The sequence below is a fragment of the Pan troglodytes genome, chromosome 2 (genome assembly GCF_028858775.2).
Source record: "Pan troglodytes isolate AG18354 chromosome 2, NHGRI_mPanTro3-v2.0_pri, whole genome shotgun sequence".
Taxonomy (NCBI): Eukaryota; Metazoa; Chordata; class Mammalia; order Primates; family Hominidae; genus Pan; species Pan troglodytes.
This window is the reverse complement of record NC_086015.1, coordinates 156,884,808-156,903,776: the sequence shown is the minus strand read 5'-3', so window position 1 is coordinate 156,903,776 and position 18,969 is coordinate 156,884,808. Positions and strand designations below refer to the sequence as shown.

At 35.3% G+C, this 18,969-nt stretch overlaps 1 long non-coding RNA gene across 3 annotated transcripts in view; it reads left to right on the top strand.

Moving 5' to 3' along the window:
* The window catches only part of LOC104005809 (uncharacterized), a 557,346-nt gene that overhangs the window by 235,769 nt on the left and 302,608 nt on the right, over nt 1-18,969 (top strand). The window contains exon 5 of one of the 3 annotated variants that reach the window (XR_010155845.1): nt 5,964-6,085. The exons of the other annotated variants lie outside the window; for them this stretch is intronic. This is a non-coding gene — a long non-coding RNA (uncharacterized LOC104005809). The remainder of the gene's footprint in view (nt 1-5,963; nt 6,086-18,969) is intronic. 3 annotated transcript variants of the gene reach the window in all.

Sequence of the window (18,969 nt, the reverse complement as noted above, 5' to 3'; positions counted from 1 at the left end):
TTATGGACAATGAAATTTGAATTTCATACAATTGCCACATGTCCTGAAATAGTACGCTTTTTTATTTAGTTTTTAAAAAATGTAGAACCCGTTTTTTCTTGTAAACCATGCAAACACAGGTGGTGAGCCAGATTTGGCCCCATAGGCCAGAGTTTGCCAACTGTTGATATGGAAGAATACTATATAGAAATGAGAATAAAGAAAACTACAACTTCTGTACAGGCAAAAGTATAAAATAACCTCCAGACATAATATCCAGTGAATGAAGTTGGACACAAAAGAGCGCAAAAGTGTTTATGATTACCCAAAAACGTGTATGATTCCATTTATATATAAAGTTCAAAAATAGGCAAAACTAATCTGTGATGTTAGAAATTAGGTTAATGGTTACAATGGCAGAGGAGATTGATTCAAATGTCGCATGAAGGGGGCTTTGTGGAGTCTAGTAATGTATTGATAAGTGTGTTGGTTAAAAGGAATGGGGGCTTTGTGACAATGTATTGAACGATGTCTTATTGTTTGTGTACAACTGTGTTTGTTATACTTTAATAAAAGTTCAGAGATGTGTATAGTTTTTAATTTCTCACTGTCACTTTATATTTTTTTTCTACAGAAAATGTTTTTCCCTTTCACTGGATAAAACTCATGTAGCCCTGTGACTGTCTAGTCTCTCTAGAGTACTAGATGGTCCTATGCATATTACAGTTTTGATTCAAAAATTATAATATGTGAATAACACATCCATCTTCACTAAAATGTAAGCTTCTTTCATCTTGGCCACCAAGTGTAGTCTGAAGAGAATCGACACCTGATTTCATGCACTAGACTATTTAGGTTGTTTCTTTTATTACTTCCCTTCTCCCAACTTGCTAGAAATTCTTAAGGATCATTTGGATTGATGTGCAGAAGGAAGAGAGAATGGGGACAGAAAGCTCTGATTTGATTGGTTTTGGAATATGGCTTTTGGCTTTGTGGAAATGCCAGATAAACTAAGCTTTATTTCACACGTGGCTTTCATTGAGTTTTGAAAACTCTGCTGCTAGGTTGCTCCCACTGCAGCTCTGTTATCTTGATATATTCTATTTCTTTGCCCTTGGCCTCACCTTTATCCTCTGGTTCTCCAGTTGTCTATTCTGCATGGGCTTGCTCTGTTGGACCCTCAGCATACCTAGGTGGTCTTCTTTGGAAGAAGTCAAAAAAGCTCCAGGTTCGCCCTCTCACTGACCTGGTTCACATATAACCCACAATCAACAATCATGCATAGTTTGTCCAAATCTATCCTGGAAGCATAGACAAACACAAAATAGGACCTCACCTGTGCTCTGAACTCTGCTCGGCAGTCCATCTCTCTCACTTTCCTATCTAGCAGAAGTCAGATGCCACTCCACTGTCCTTCCCAAGTTCTAGAAGAGTTGCCATATTTGAGTAGTGGTCCCATTACCACCCAGATCTCCAGGCTTCAGGGCAAGAGAGCTCTACCCATCCCCCCTCCCTGAATGGGTGTCATGTTATGTATGTGGGCTGAGTGGGGAACTCATATGGCATCGATTCTCTCTAAAGAAATCTTTTGGCAAAACTTTACAACTATTCAACTCTTGCCTTTTTAAAAATATCCTCTTGATGGTAAGGACTTTTTGGAGGCATGCAAACAGTTTCTAGATATTCCTTTGAAAATCTACATTTTGGGCTATCTCACAATTCACTGTGCCACATTCGAAACTAACAATTTAACTTCCAATTACCCTAAACTTTCTGTTATGATAGTAAAGCAGAACTCAGAGAAAGAAGTCATCCCTAATTTTACAAAGTTCTTAGAATAATTCAATTCTCAAATTGGTTTTTAGAAATATTGTGCCAAATTTAATTCTCAATATTTGGGAATTCCTAACTCACTTCAACAAAATTATTATTTTGAACATGTACTAGTTTGGTAAACAAAAATCACTATCTTATTTTTGCATAATATTACATTTATTTGTTGTTAGTGAAGATAAACAGTTTTCATGTTTTTTAAGACCTCTTGGTTGAAAAAAAAAATAGCTGGATCCTTCTGGTTCTGATTATCTGGCTGGCTAGGTATCTACTGACCTTCACAATAAAGTCAGATATAAATACTAGCTATAGTTTTGTTAAATCTATGTTTTCAGACTTATTAAATTTCAAGAAAATAACTGAAATTCTACTGGTGAATAAGTGTATTCAAATGCACTTTCAGACTTCATCAACTATCTCAGAGCCCTAAGATTTTATTTAGAAAGAAACGTTCAGATCTAGTGTTCTGGGCTAATAACTACCTACAAATACCAAAACAATTTCAGAAAGTAAATAAATTACTGAAACTATGTGCTTGAGTCTCCCTTTACTTCATCAGAAAAGCTACTTAAGCCTCAGGTTTGCAGGGAGCCTAAAGATTGAGGCCAGGGTACCAGATTACCCAATGATTGATTCTCTAGATTAAGACTGACACAGATCTTAGTATGAGATCAATCATTTCAGGATTTAATATTTTTTCTATATAAAAAGCAAACAATTATATAAAAGTTCAAAAACCTAACAGTTCTTGTTTCTATCAGGCAGTGTGTGGTATGTATTACAGGATTTCCTTTTTTAAAAAAAATTATCCTTTTTAAGAAAATTAATGCACGCTCATTGAAAACACTCAAGCAACAATTTTTGGACTTTCAGATTTTGTGAAAATAGAGAATTAGCCCAGGTTGCTAGTTTGCTTACTTAAAATCAGTTCTGGATAAACTGTGGAAGTGAGAGGAAAACATGGATTTGAGGAACTGGAAGAAAAGAGTTGGAACTTCTTAGAGAGATTGAAGAGTCCCCGATATTGCTGTAAAGTTAATGATTATCAGAAGTGTTTACCATAGCTTATCTTTTCTGAAATTCTTTATTTTGATTAACTTTTGTTTGGCTGAATTTTATCTTCAAGTAGCTATTATTACTGTTGTTATTGTTTTTTTTTTTTATAACAAATGGGCTCATCAGTACTATAATCCTTTAGTCTGAAACCTTTGAAACTATCCATTACTCTCTATTAGAACGTTGCATACATTTTCTGTACTGTTAATAATCTTCCCAACTTCATACTCATTGAATACTTTTAAGCTTTCGTATTGTTACTCATTCACCATTTCTATTAACTTTTTCAAATGAAATTTTATCACTGTTATATATTTCTGCCATGACTGTGGCTGTCTTAATTCCTTTCCTCCATGCTTCCAATTAGGTTTCAGCCATGGCTGTGTTGTTCTTTTGCCTCTTTTAATTTATATAAGAGTTTTTTTAGCAAAGTAGTGTTTTGTCCCTAATTGATTTATTTAGGTCTGCATTATTCATCATATATTCCTTTGGTGTAATGTCTCATTTTGTTTCAGTGATTTTATTTTCTTTTAATTTTTCCTGTAAATATGTGTTATGAAATGTTTTCTTCTTTTTCTCCATATTAAACTGCTTATTTGTCCTATAGAACTGAGTTTCTTGTCTCCACTTTTTCACCTGAATTTTTACATAGCTATCATCATGCCATTTCCTTTTATCTTGTCATATTTGACAAGGTCAACTCTATTCCAAACCTCCTATTTGCTCAGGTACAGAATGGGGAACTTGTCCTAAACTCCCTTTTTAAAATCTGAGATCAATTGGCATTTTCTTCAGAGCACTTAATGTTGTGTGTTTTTCCATCTTGTCTGTTACTTGAGGGCATGGAGAAACAGGATATAAGTGGGGATGTGGGCAGCTGCTCTTGGTGGACCAGGCCTCTGATATTTTTGATAATTGTGTTAAAAGTCTTACACTGGCATTTATTCCACAATTTAGGTGTTTCTTACCATTCTGAAGAACACTATATCACTCACAGTTCAACAAGAAACAATAACCACTAGGAGATATATAGACGTATATATATTTGGCCTTATGCAGCTGGACAGACAGTCTCTGCAAAGCTGTTTTCTTTACATCTGATGCTGGAGCTTAGAGTGTTTAGAGCAGTCATTTGGGAAGGGAAGATGAATGTGTATTGGTGGAGACCAAGAGCAAACTGGAATCCAAAAGTATGAGCTGGAATTCCACAAGAAAAACTGACAGCCATGTCAGTTCTTGTTGCCACTGCTGAGTGTCTTATAGAAGCCTGGGCTAGACTCTCTGTATTAAACACACACAAATGGCCCAGGAGAATTCAGGGGGAAGGTAGAGTAGTTGCAGGCCTAGCTGCTGTTTCACACCAAGATGAGTCAGTAAAATGGCAACGCGGGCCCGGCATGGTGGCTCATACCTGTAATCCCAGCAGTTTGGGAGGCTGAGGCAGACGGATCACCTGAGGTCAGGAGTTTGAGACCAGCCTGACCAACATTGAGAAACCCCATCTCTACAAAAAATACAAAATTAGTCGGGTATGGTGGCGCATGACTGTAATCCCAGCTGCTCGGGAGGCTGAGGCAGGAGAATTGCTTGAACCCGGGAGGCAGAGGTTGTGGTGAGCTGAGATTGTGCCATTGCACTCCAGCCTAGGGAACAAGAGCGAAACTGTCTCTAAAAACAAATAAATAAATAAAATAAAACGGCAACATGTTTGAGCTACAGAATGGCTGCTGCTTTCCTTCTGCTCCCTAAATCCCCAGTCTCCCCCAGGACCATCCTAAGTAAAAACACATAAGAAAGGGAATAGCCAAGTGGACAAAGGTACTAATATACCCTTGAATTTTGGATTACTACCCTCAAATAAAGTAAAGCTTTGCCTTGAGGCTTTTACTCTTCCTTAGACCTCAAGTTTTATTTCCTATTTCATTAACTTCTTCCTCAACCCAGATTAAGAAAGTGTCAAAATCTAAGCAATCATGTTGCAAATTAAATTCATGTTTGCATTTGCAATGAGAAAATAAAGAGAGTAAAGGAATTGTATATTATTTTGTCTATTCTTTCCCTCTGGTGAAGATGAATTGTTACCGTTGTAACCTTTTACACTGTCATCTTAAAGCAGTACAACTGAGCCAGTCTGTATTTGTTCCAGTGACTGTGAAAATCAGATTCTTCATTCACATAACCGTATGATGGCTAAACAATTCTTGTGAAAGGCAATTCGCATAAACTGTTAAAGTATAATCTCCAAAAGTTTTAAAATCATGGCTGTTTATAAAAATATAAAATTAGCATATGTTAAAATTTTCACTTAAATGAGCAATTTTGTTTAGCTTATCAATTAATAAGAGAACCAATAAACATTAAAATTGATTCAACTGGTTCTCCAGGAAACAAACAAACAAAAACCTAATTAGTAGTGTCTGTTGATTTTTGTAGTATAGGTACTCCCACCATGACCATGGCTAATTTTAAGCTACCAACATGAAGTCAACCAGTTTTCAAAGTTCCTGAAAATAAAACAATTGATTCTTATGAGCTAGTCTGAATTGACTCTAGCACACTACCATTAGTAAATATATGTGCAATTTAATACAGGAATGTCAACATAAGGTATATAGTTTATGAAACTGGTTAATGTTTCCATGAGAAATGAACCTTTAGAGTTATTTTTCCACCAGATAGGAATTACTTGCATCTTCGCTGGACAACATCTATTCATTAACCTCTGCCCTAAGAGAGTTGTAACATAGCCCCAATCAATAGAATCAAGCCCAGCACTTCACTGAAAGAATACTTAATAATTTCTTATGCTTTTTCCAAGTTATGAATAATATGTTCTCATGGAACAGATTGTTAAATCTATAATGAATTAATGCTCCTCTGACTCAATTAAAAAAAAAAGTTCTATTAGCTTGCAAGGTATTTGAAAATAGGCATTATTTTTTAGTCCTTGTTTCCTTAGCCTTTTGCAAGTATCTGGGACCATGTAGGTGCTTAATAATTTTTTGGTATATTGACAAGTAAAATTTTGTATGAGAAAAGTAGAAGTTAATTTCTCAAATGGACAATATCTTCCTCATTTTTCTCTCCCTTTTTAGGTTCCTGCCAAGAAATATGACTGAGCCCAATTAAGGGCAACACATGTTCCTTGGCCTCAAGGGAAACTCTAGAAGCAATGAAAATAGAAACTTTAAAGGCAGTGAAAAACATGGGATAAATGGTGAGAAATGGTGCAGATCATAAAATGATATAAAATTTAAATGTATTATTGAAGCAGTTATTAAATGTTGACCTCGATTCACTATGAGAGTATGATGTAGAGAGAGATTAAAATATAAACTATAATTTCTAATTGGATGAGACAGTTGAGAACTAAATTAACAAGATCAGACTATTTCTTGGCCCATTGTTGACATGTAACATGTTGACATGGCCACTAGGCTTATTACAACTGAAAACTAAAGAAACAAGGAACAAATCAGAGGAGAACCAAGGTAAATGGTGACTGAGATGCTAAGTGGAGTGTTTCAAGGAAGAAAGTGTGATCAACCAACTCTATATAATGTAGTTAAAGGACTGAAACTTCAGAAATTATATTTAATATGGAGGTTCACAAGTAATTGACAAGAGCAGTTTTAGTGGAGTAGTGATGGAAGCTTTATTGGAACGAGTTCAAGAGAGAATGGAAGTAGAGACGCAAGATTAGACAATTCTTTTTGGAATTTTACTTTGAAATGAAACAGAAAATAAAGGTATCTTATACTTTTCAGGATGCTATAACAAAATAATTAGACCGACACTTTATAAATAACAAAACTTAAAGTCCTAGAGGCTAGATAGTCTAAGAGTATAGTGCCAGAAAATTCAGTGTCTAGTGAGGACCCATTCCTTGTAGATGATGCTTTCTATGTGTCTTCACATGGCAGAAGGGAGAAGGCAGCTTCCTTTAACCTCTTTTATAAGCAGATTTAATCCCATTCGTGAGGGCTTCCCCCAAAGTCCCCACCTTTTAATACTATCCCATTGGGTATTAGGTTGTAAGAAATGAATTTTGGAGGTTGTAAGAAATGAGGTTGGAGAAATGAATTTCAGGCCATAGCAAAAGGTTAATCTGAGAGTGGTGGCAGAACAAAGGATCAGGGAGTTCTGTATTGTTTTGTTTTAAATAAAAGGGGAAATACTACATGTCTAGATTGCTGGGGAAATGAACCATTGTAGAGAGAAAAATGATGATACAGGAGAGATGGAAACAAAGCTCCTGAAGCAGGAGGGAAAGGATGAAATATAGCACACCAGTGGTTACTCAAGACCTCAGTCTTCAATGCTATAGAAACCTTTATAACTATAAAGTTATCACTGTTTAATATAATACATCTATAGTCTTTGACAATAGTCACCCATGTATTATTTGTGAATACTGAAGTTTAAGCTATTTTAATATTATGAAATAATAGAAAAATGTACAAAATAAAAATGTAGAGTCAAATGATTTACTATCACACAGGTCAAGAAATTGGACATTGGTAGCAATCAAAATCCCCACTGTACCCCTTCTCCAAAAGTAACCACTTTCTTGACTTCTATTGATCTATTTATCAATTCTTTCACAGACACCATAATCTCTAATAAGTATCAAAATCTTGATACTCCATTTAGGAATAATTTTAATCAAATGTTTTCATTTTAAAGAATGTTTAATTATACTTTACTGTATATTTATTTAAATGTTTGTTTATTTAAATATGTTGACTATGTTTTATTGCCAAAGAAAGTCTTGAAGTTGTTGCCATCCTTGGCAGCTCACAAATAAATCAAAAAATCTAGGCAAATGTATCCGTGGCTAGCTTTTAGTTATCAACAAAAGGATTGGTTCTACTCCAATAATATAAAAAATGCAGGGTTTTAAAATCATATATGTATATATACACACACACACATATGATTTTACATGTATATCATATAAATATGATTTAAAACCCCTGCATTTATATATATATTTTTATAGTATAAATATTACATATATTTTATATTTTACATACATTTAATGTATATTTAATATTTTACATATATTTATATTACATATTTTATATTACCTTTTTTTATATATATATATACACATACATATAAAACAGATCTTTTAATGTACAGGACACGTTGGACACTGTTAGTAAGAACTAGAAATGTTTTAAAATCTCAGCTTACTGGTTTTGTCTTATGATCTCATACTGTTTCTTTTCTTGTGTCACTTCTCTATCACTTCCCTGTCCATAGAAAAAACAGTCTTCTTAAAAAACAACAGCAGCAGAAAAAAAAAAAAAAAGGTCTGATTGCTGGCTTAGCTGGGGATAGTACCTAGTACTGATAATATTTGTGTAGAAGTAAAGAAACGGCAAGATGAGTGCTATGTATAAATACACCTCTTTAGTTTATGTCAGAGTGTTGGGTGCTTCTTGTCTTGATTTAGAAAATTGTGTTGAGGGCATAAAAAGCTTTTTTGTAAACTTAACTACGCATTGTGGATCCCTTCAAAGTTTTGTTTTCTGTCACACAGACACATGTAAGTACCGTGAATTTGGTGGTTTGACTTCAATGCCACGCTCATGATTTCTATTGCAGCCTCTCATGCTGATTTACTGCACTCAACCCACTGCATTCCGTTAGCCTCAGAATTTACCCCTAATGTCTGATCCAGTTCAATTCACCTCCAGCCCTTTCCTTACCACTGCACTGTTACCAAAGTGTGCTTGCCATGGTAAGAACATCCTGGCAATACTTGTGCTCTTGTATCAGATAGAAGTCTCAACCTTTGGCCTTTCATTCTTACTCTGACTAAAATTACATGTGTATCAACTAAAAGGAATATAAAAGTAGGTATCACCTACCTGCCTCTATAAAGTCTCTCTTTACTTTCAAAATTCTTTACCTCTATTGCATTGAGTTGGTAAATCGCATTATTGACTATAGTAAATTTTTATCTAAAATATGAACAAATAGACGCTGAGTATGTCCCAGATGGGATCTTCCTTAAGCAAATGAGTACATTTTGTGTTATCTGGCTTAGGTGATCTTCAACCTTTCTGCTTTTACTGGATGTTTGAGGTTACCAGGTAGTTGGTATCTGGATAAGTGAGGTATTAGCATGTTGGACATTGAACATCCATCTTGTAGGGTTCTGGAAACAATCTGAACTGCAAGCCAAGTAAACAATACAGAATTAGCAGAAATTCCTAGTCACTAAAGTGAGTTCCAAGGAGAAATAATTTATACTAAAGTATATGTTTACAAAATCAATTATTTAGCAATTTTTTGTATCAGTGGTTTGAAAAGATTTGCATACCATAATAAAGTCTGCTCCTAACAATCCTTCAAAACACATTTTGTCCTTAAAAATACATTTAGTATTTTTTTAAAAGCAAATAGAGCATAATAGTTTTAGGCATAAGTCTATCAAAATTAAAACAAATATTTTCTTTTATTAGAGGAAAAGTCCTGAGTTTATCTGAATTTAACACACTTCAAACAACATTCATATTTGGCATGCCCCTGGATTTTTATTTCTCAAATTTTAGCTAGATATCCAATAGATGAACTTAAAGCAGAATGACATTTCCTTTCTATCTCTACATGACGGAATTTGAAAATGATTAGACCTCAGAGTTTTCAAATGTAAGTTTTCAGGAAGTAAGAACCCTACACACACACACACACACACACACCTACAAAATGTGCTGGCTTATTTAAATGAAGTCTTTCAATTTCTACTAATGACTTAGTTTGATGTAAGGACCATCTATTTCACATCATCTTCTGACTAAAGCTCAGTTTCTTATATGTGATGTTATTTGTTTAAAGAATCATCAAGAGATTGGTATTTTCCTTGTATTGAATAGAAGTTTGAATAGAAGTCAGCTATTCTAATGTTATTGTTGAGAACTGGCAGTTGTTTTAATTTGGGCAGAAACTGGAGTTTGGAAAAGATGTCTATGCTTATCGCCTTCAAAGCTGCATAGATCTAAGTCTGTTGTGATATGAAGGAAGACCATTTTAGTTAAAAGAAAGTGTCTCATTTCAGAGAAGCCCATTTAAAAATTGCAATTTCACCACTTACTAGCTTTGTTACTTTAGGACATGTAATTTTTCTCTAAAAGTTTCCGTTTTCTACATTATAATGTAGGTTGTTATGACCAATATCATAGAAAAAGCACGCAGGTTATGTCACTTTAAAGTGCTTTAAGTGGAGAAGAAGCAAGGCTGTGTCATTCATAGGTGAATTTAGTAAACATGTTTGAGAATGGTTTGTGCATCGAGGGGAGAGACTAAAGGATACATGTTGTTTTACTGGGCCCTTAAAAGCTGCCTCGTTAGATACAGTAGAAACTAAATTGTTCCTTTATGTGGTAGCAGCAATAAGTCTCACAAAGCATGCCATTTACTTCCTTTTATTTAAATGGCATCTTGCAGTTAGGTAGAGACGTGACTATTTCCAGCCAATGAGGTGTAAATGGTGGTGACCTATGTGACTTCAGAACTGGAGCAGTGAAAGTCTGTAAAAGATTTTCCAGTTCCTTAGTTCCTCTTTGCCCTGCCATAGTAAACAAAGTTACATAGTTTCAGATGGTGAGGCTACAGGATGGTGGAAACTCCATCAGCCTGGGTCCTTGTCTGACAATGTGAGGTAGAGTGTCCCATCAAACTTCCGTGAACACGTAGTGGGAACAAAGAATGAACCTTTGTTTTGTTAACCCACTGGGGTTTAAGCCTTAATCTATTACCATGGCATAAAGTAGCCTATCACGAGCAATACCTTGGTTTAGAGTGGCCACATTTTCATATATATTTTCCCTTATGAGTAGTCAAATTTATTGGATTTTGTTAAGAATTAGAATTAAATGCACTCGGATTTCTAGATTAACAACATTATGAAATTGTTATTAACGATCATCCTAGAAAGAGCTTTAATATAACATGAACATGCTCAAGGACAGCGAAAATGAGGGATAAGATCAGTAAAGCCAAGTATAGCATTGAAACACATACAGTAACACTGACAAAATAGGATGATTGCCAAAATTGACAATAATGATATTTTGAGCTTGCATGGAATTTTGCAAAGTACCCAATTCACTACCCATCTTCATATGAAGTTCAGGATCCACATGATGCTGAACTCAGTGGGAGATATATCTAAGAACAACATATTTAACTATAAGTAGACCTGACCTTCAAATGTAAGCAGTTAAAATCCTCTCCATGGAAGCAGAAAGGACACTCAAAATACCCAAACTATTACATAGGATAAGATTTTTATTACAATCTAAAGAAGGCTTCAAAATTATCTACAGACATTAACTGAGCACACCTATAATGGCCAAGAAAATGTAGAGGATAGTAACTAGTTCACCTGAAGATAACGAAGAAGTGAGTGAACAGACTTTATATTTCTAGAAATGAGACCCACTGGGTCTTACACCTGTGACTACAAATATTCACAGCACATAGAGGATGGCAGTACAGTTGGCCCTCTACATCTGCAAGTTCCATACCCACAGATTCAACCAACCATGAATTGAAAATATTAAAATAAATGAAAACAAAAATACAAAAAATTAATACAAATAAAAACAATGCAGTATAACAACTATTTACATGGCATTTACATCATATTAGGTATTATAAGTAATCTACAGATGATTTAAAGTATGCAGGAGGGTGTGTGTGAGTTATATGTAAATACTATGCCTTTTTATATAAGGACTTGCATATCTGCAGATTTTGGTATACATGGTGGGTCGGGGGCGGGGGGTCCTATAACCAATCCCCCTTGAATGCCGAGCGATGACTCTACTGACGTTTGCATCAGAGAAGCCTGATCTCAAATTCCAGCCCTAACTCCTTACTTTTGATGTGGTCTTGGACAAGTTTACTTGTTTGTAAATGGGAATAATCATTTCTCAAAACATAATTTAAGAATTAAATGGCAATGTAGGCAAACCATTTAACACATTGATTGATCTATTATAGGCAAATAAGAAATGTAATATTTCATTTTTTTTACCATTTATTTCATTATGAGAGGTAATGAGTCTGCTTCTGAGGTTGTAAAAAATAAAAACTGATGTTTTAATTATAGCTATCAGGTAATCCTTAATTGATACTGCTCTGAATGTACCTGTGGACTATGCATTTAACAAATAGTATTATTTTGGGGTCTACCAAGTTTTACCACTGTTCTTTTATATCTTTATATCTAAACCAGAGCTTCGGAACCAAAAGGAATCCCTTTCCATTTGCTGAGGATTAAGACAGACTCCTGATTTGATAGGATCAGTGAATCAGCCATGATGTTTTAAAAACTGTCACTACAAATGTCTTTGTACAACTGTCCTTTTATTTAAAAAGTATTTGGGCTAACCCACACACACAAAAAGAGAGTCCTCAAAATCTAATTCTTTTTGTGCTATATTGCTGTTATAGTGATACAAACTAAATTTCTCCTGTTAGACAAAGTTTATAGAAGGCCATTGTTTTAGACTAGCCTCCTGAACTGGGCCTGGGCAGGCAAGAACAAACCAAAAATAGAGTAATTTATGCTAGGTAAAGCAGTTAAATTCCCAAATAGACCAGCTTTCCCAGAAAGCAGGAGATTCACAGCAACCAGTAAGAAAGAGCTCGGTCTATCTGAGTTCTTTCTACCTTAGTCAGTAGTAAGGAAGTCCCTTCTGCTTTAACCCTTACAAGAAAAGTGGCCTGTAGTAAGCTGAAGTTAACCAATCCACTTAAGAAGAATTTGTTCTGTTTCTTTGTTCCCACCTTACAAAACCCAACCATTCTGTCATGCTCAACAGAACACTCATTCTATATCATAGAACGAGGTGTTACTCAATATTAGGATTGCAAACTAAAGCCAAATAGATCATTAAACTAAATTTGTTGTAATTTCATCATCTGACACTCTCATTCCTAAAGTTATATTTTCAAGGCTGGTAAGGATGCTGGGATGGAAGAAAAAAGCATTGTTTTTTTTAACAGAAACCATCTACTTTAAGTAACAATATATTAGGTAAGATAACAATGGTATTTTCTTTCAAGTGCTGGGAATGTTTGAAGGCTATGTATACTGTAATTACATTCTATTTTTTATTTGAAGGGAAATTCCTGATTTCTTGTTTGTCTGGAGCAAAAGTCTAGTGCCCCATGCCTATTCTCATGAAAATTAGCTTTTCTTTTGTTTTCTATAAACTCCATGACAAAGATCAGATTTAAAAGCTTTTTAATATAAAAATTTCACACTATTCAGAAGGGTTACAAAGTTATGTTAATTTATAAGAAGAATTGTAATTCGTGTCTCTTATCCGTGGCCTCCTGTCTAATCATACAGCCTCTTTGGACAACTTCAAACTCTTGTTCTTCCTTCCAATACATTATAATTCTCTACTATGGTTCTTTACTCTCTCTATAAATAGAAAGTAAAGCTCTTGTTAAGCAAAACTGCCCCCAGAGGTCATCTGTTCACTTATTTTGCACATACTGAAATCAAGACATAGACCATAACCATATCCAAAGACCAGCAGCCAAAGAGGCACAAATCTGGGATTTGAACTGTTTTTACTTTTAGAGAAAGAAACAAAAAGCTTTTCCCCTGTTATTGTATTTTCATTAATAGGACTGAATATCTTTTGAAAGATTTAATTTGTTGGGACTGAGCATTAAGCACTGAAATGTGTTGAATAGGCAGTAAATGAGATACTATGAATCTCCCTCACACTTGGTGTCCTCTGCCCTCCATGCAGACCCTAGGAATATGCAAGAATGAATCTAGTAAATGTTGTATGCTCTTCAGCAACCTCATATAATCTTCAGGTAGATCCTTATTTTGTATACTCTAAGTTGAACTTGGTAAGAAATGTAGTACTGGGCTAACTCAACAGTAATGGCTTATTATAATGCAGTACGGGTCCAACTGATAACAGAAGATTCCTAATTTGCTTCATGTAAAATGTTGTGTGCAATTAGCTGAGTACAGAAAAAGTGTCTGTTCAACCAACTGAGCCCATATCCTTCTTACTTCTCAAGAAAAACCATTTGAATATTCAAAGGTTGTTTCTCAAGATAATGCTTTTGCAGAGACTCTATGTCTAACATTTGGCAAATTTTATGAGACACTAATCTGGAGAGATGTCCCTAATTTAGTCCTCAAATATCAATGCTGCTTGAAATTCTATTCTGATTCTCAATGCTAAACCGTCAAAGTAGAATTCTGAACATTTGGGAAATGTTTGTGATAGAAGACAATTTTCTGACTTGAAGGTGGGTCTGAATCTATATTTATAGCATGGGATGTATCACTTTTATATGAAGTTGTAAAAATTAAACAACCATTAGCTTATATTTTAAATATTTGAAAATCCTCTTTTTCAAGTAAAATATTTCCCAATATTAAGCAAAAAAATAGATATTCATTAGTGATAAAGCAAGCTACATAAATGAATTCGCTGTTGGCAATGGAAAGTTTCATTTAAATCTGATAATGCACTGTGACTATTTCAAACAGAAATAGTACACACAGTAAAATAAAAGATTCTTTGTCCTGCCCTGAAGATCCTTTTGTAACAGATTATTTTTCTTCTTCAGTGTCTTCTCGCTTCCATTTACCACTCTAACCAATATAATCTGTAAAAACAGCTTAAAATGTCAGGCAAACGATAAATGTAAAGTCAATTATGTTTATTAGATTATGTATCTTGGGTTTTATCACTGATAAATTATGCTTTTGAGTTCTAGTAAACATTATCACATTTCTGCTTTATTCGATCTGGTTCTATCATGCAGCTAGGATACTGTAGTTGAGCCTTTACACTTAGCTCCAGGAAAAGTGACTTTTTCTTGCTTCCTCTTTGCCCCAAGATCCTTATTTTGGTCACTGGGGGCTGGAGTCCTAATCACTTGCAATAATAACATATTTTTTGCTCTGAGCCTCACTTCCAAAATCTGGGTCCTTTACTGTTTTCAACATTCAGGGAGTGTCTTGCCTGCCTCCCTGACAGCCTTAAGAGCCTTACTTGTTAAACCGAATTCCAGAATCTCCTGCCTGGGACTGCAATTGTGTTGTGTTGTCTGCGGGCAACACCTCGATATTTCTCTATTTCTCAACCCTTCTACATAATGGTGTGTTAAATTGCACAAAGATTTTAGAGGGTGACATTTCAGATGTCTGAGATGCTGATTTTCAGCAATGAAATCTGTGGTAGCACAAAGAAATAATAAGTATCTGAAGTGATGAATATGCTAATTAGCCTGATTTGCTCATTCCACAATGTATACATGCATGGAAATATTGCATTATACCCTCTATACAATTATTACTTGTCAATTAAAAATAAAATAAAATTTTTAAAAGGAGAAATACGTGGTGGAAAGCAAGTGATACATTATTCACTTTTTGGTATTTCCATGGAGGATTTTTTAAAAGAAAGATTTACAGACATTTTAGAAAATAAGCCTCCTCACCCTACATCACCATCTGCAGCAGGTGCCCAGATGCAGACGAGAGGTCTAGGAATGGAGAAGCCTGTAGAGGGTCCCCTCATCCCTTCCTAGAAGTGTGCTTTAGTCCTAGTCCGTTGATAGGTCTCTCACACACGTGTCCATAGACTCCCCATCCCTTCCACTTCCCTTCAGCACTTTGCTACTGACTTCATCACAGAATGTCAAACAAATATCTAAAGATTACTCGCCCAGGCGCGGTGGCTTACACCTGTAATCCCAGCACGTTGGGAGGCCGAGGCGGGCAGATCACAAGGTCAGGAGATCGAGACCATCCTGGCTAACACGGTGAAACCCTGTCTCTACCAAAAATACAAAAATTAGCCGAGCATTGTGGCCCGCCCTCTCCCAGCTACTCGGGAGGCTGAGGCAGGAGAATGGCATGAACCCGGGAGGCGGAGCTTGCAGTGAGCCGAGATGGCGCCACTGCACTCCAGCCTGGGCGGCAGAGACTCCACTCCGTCTCAAAAAAAAAAAAAAAAAAAAAAAAAAAAGATGACTCAAACTGTTCCTGCACTATCTGAGGAAAGTTTTCTTCCCTTATTGTGGAAGATTTCACACAGCTAGAATGGCATGTATGAGAGTTGTAATAAATTATTGTGAAATGACCACTTGTCTATGTACCACACAGTTTGAAATAATATTTTCATTATCTGGCAATAAAATTCATAACAAACTTACCTACACATAATTTTTAAAAATCAGTGAAATTAACTGGAATAAAAAAGGATATGTGAAAAGAATGCAAAATATAATAAAATAAAATGTACTTCAATATGTAAATGTCTGGGCACACGTATTCTGGAAATCTCATGAAGCAGTTAAATTTCTTTTTAAATACTGACGATTTGTTTTGATATAGAAGACATATAGATCAAAGGCCATTTTATATGGAAATAGAGACGCACACTCAAATTAAATACATAAATAAGTAAATAAAAGCCTGGAGATAGATAAATAATCACAAACAAAATTTACTAGTGTAAGGCAAAGGAAATGACAAAAGAGCAGGAGGAGATAACACGTCACGGCAAATTACAGATTGCTGAAATGGAGAAAAGGAGGAGGAATCATAGTCTCTCAAATGATGCTCTAAGCTATATTTAAAGTTATAGTGTCAAAATTATTCCGTTTGTATAGCACAGGATGCTATCATTAGTGTACTGTAATCTGAAACACTTTCAATTACATATATAGTTAGAAATGCTAGAATATATTGACTAGAAAGTGTAAGATGTGCAGAGTAAAACTAGTTTCAAGATATTGTCTTTATTCCATTGACACTTCCCTCTCAATAAGTTCTCCTATATTACTGAAATTTTAGAGTAATTTCTTATACAAATTCAATATTATTATGGATTAAATGCTCAGTATTATCATATACTAAAATACCATCAATTCATATTAGTAAGGGTTTAGTTCAGCAAGATATTTTGAAGTCCAATAATGCCAATGGTGGACTTCTAATCATGAATTTCTAAAATGACCCAGAAAAGGATTATATTAGAGTTCTCCAGAGACAAAGAACCAAGAGAGAGGGAGAGAGAGACAGAGAGATATCTATTGTAAGATATTGGCTCACGTAATTGTGAAGATTGAGAAATCCCACAACTTACCATCTGCAAGCTGGAGACTCAGGTAATCTGGTGGTGCAGGCCAGAGAGCCAGTGGTGTAGATTCCAGTCCAGGTCTAAAGGCTTGAGAACCAGGAGCTCCTTGGTCATAAGAAGATGTATGTTCCAGTTTAAGCAGTCAGGCCAAGAGCAAATTAAAACTTCTTCTACCTTTTTGTTCTATTCAGGCTGTCAATAGATTGAGTAATGCCTATTCCCATTGGGGAGGACTATTTGCTTTACTCAGTCCACCAGTTTGAATGCTAATCTCTTCCAATAGACTCTTCACACTCCCAAGAATAATGTTTAACCAGCTATCTGGCCATCCCATGGCCCTATTCCCATTGGGGAGGACTATTTGCTTTACTCAGTCCACCAGTTTGAATGCTAATCTCTTCCAATAGACTCTTCACACTCCCAAGAATAATGTTTAACCAGCTATCTGGCCATCCCATGGCCCAGTAAAGCTAACACATAAAACAGCCATTGAAAGGGTGTTACCACCTGTATTAAGAACTCTCGAGTCCCCAGTGTTCCCTTCCCAATCATAGATGCCTGCTTCTCTCCCAACTGCTACCCTCGATTTTGTGTTTGTAACCCATTTGGTTTTCATTTACTTTTAATAAGTATGCATGTACTTCTAAGAGTATAGTTCTGAATATTTATGAAGTTTCTATCTATGTAACATCACTGCATTTGTGAGGATCATCTATGTTGATGAGCATTGCTCTAGCTAATTCATTTCAAATGACAGTTTTCCATTGAATAAATATAATGCTCATATATCTATTCTCCAATCAATGATGTTTTGTTTATTCCCAGGTTTGGGGTTTTTTTCCTAATACCATGATTGAATCATGAATCCATCAAGAATTGATTTTTGTGCATGTTATAAAGTAATCAATTATCCCCTCAGCAATTACTGAATAGGATTCTTACCCCTTCTGATAAGCAATTCATCACTGTCATATTAAGATGTCACACATGAATGGATTTGTATGTTTTCTGTTCAATTGCCTAGGTCTGTCTACCTCTGTAACAATGCCACACATTTTAAATACTAGAGCTTTTTAATACATATTGATATTTTCTAATTTCTCAAATATTCTACCTGAAGAGTATCATAGTGAATTTTGGGCCTTTGCTCTTCTCTATGTATTTTAGAATCTGCATGTCAAGCTCCATGCCAATATTTTTAAAATTTACATAAGTTCTATGTGACAATTTTTAAGATTTATCCAGTTATATTTGATAGTATCTTGTTCCTAATCCATACTTAGAATTATTTCTTTTAATGTATTAAATATTATATACAATATGTTTAATACAATACAATAGTATTATAATATTATAATGTAATAGTGAAATGGGTCAGGGTCAATGGTCTTGATTTCTGAGGTGTTATCCAAGCTCATTGTCTCACAACCAAGAGAATTATGGAGTGTGGACACAAAGGATGAGGTTGGAGCGAAAGTTTAATAAGTGAAAGAAAGCTCTCTGCAGCAGAGAGGGAGCCCAAGTGGGTTGCCGCTTTTACAGTTGAATTTAAAAGCCTTTATAAGAAACTCCTCTAATCTCTGTAGCTGTTTGAGTAACTTCTCTTAACTGTAAAGCTGTCTGCATAACTCCCTCTTATCTATGTAGTTGTGGGTATGTCTCTAGGTAAGCATAGAGTGCAGCTTCACTTGTTTATAATTGTGGGTTTGTTTTATGTAAGCCCCCCTTCCCCTCCCCATGAAGCTCTCATGGAGCCCACCATGTACATGTCTGAAAAGTGGGGGAAACTTTTCCTGTGAGCCAGCTAATCACACAAAGAACAAAATGCTTCTATGCTACACCTTATCTGTGCATCTGTAGTCTGAGTTTTCCCCTGGTTGCTTTATTTTTGCCTATAGCTGTGATTATTCAGGCAGGCTGCTTCTCTGAGGACTAGCCCTAGCTGTCTACC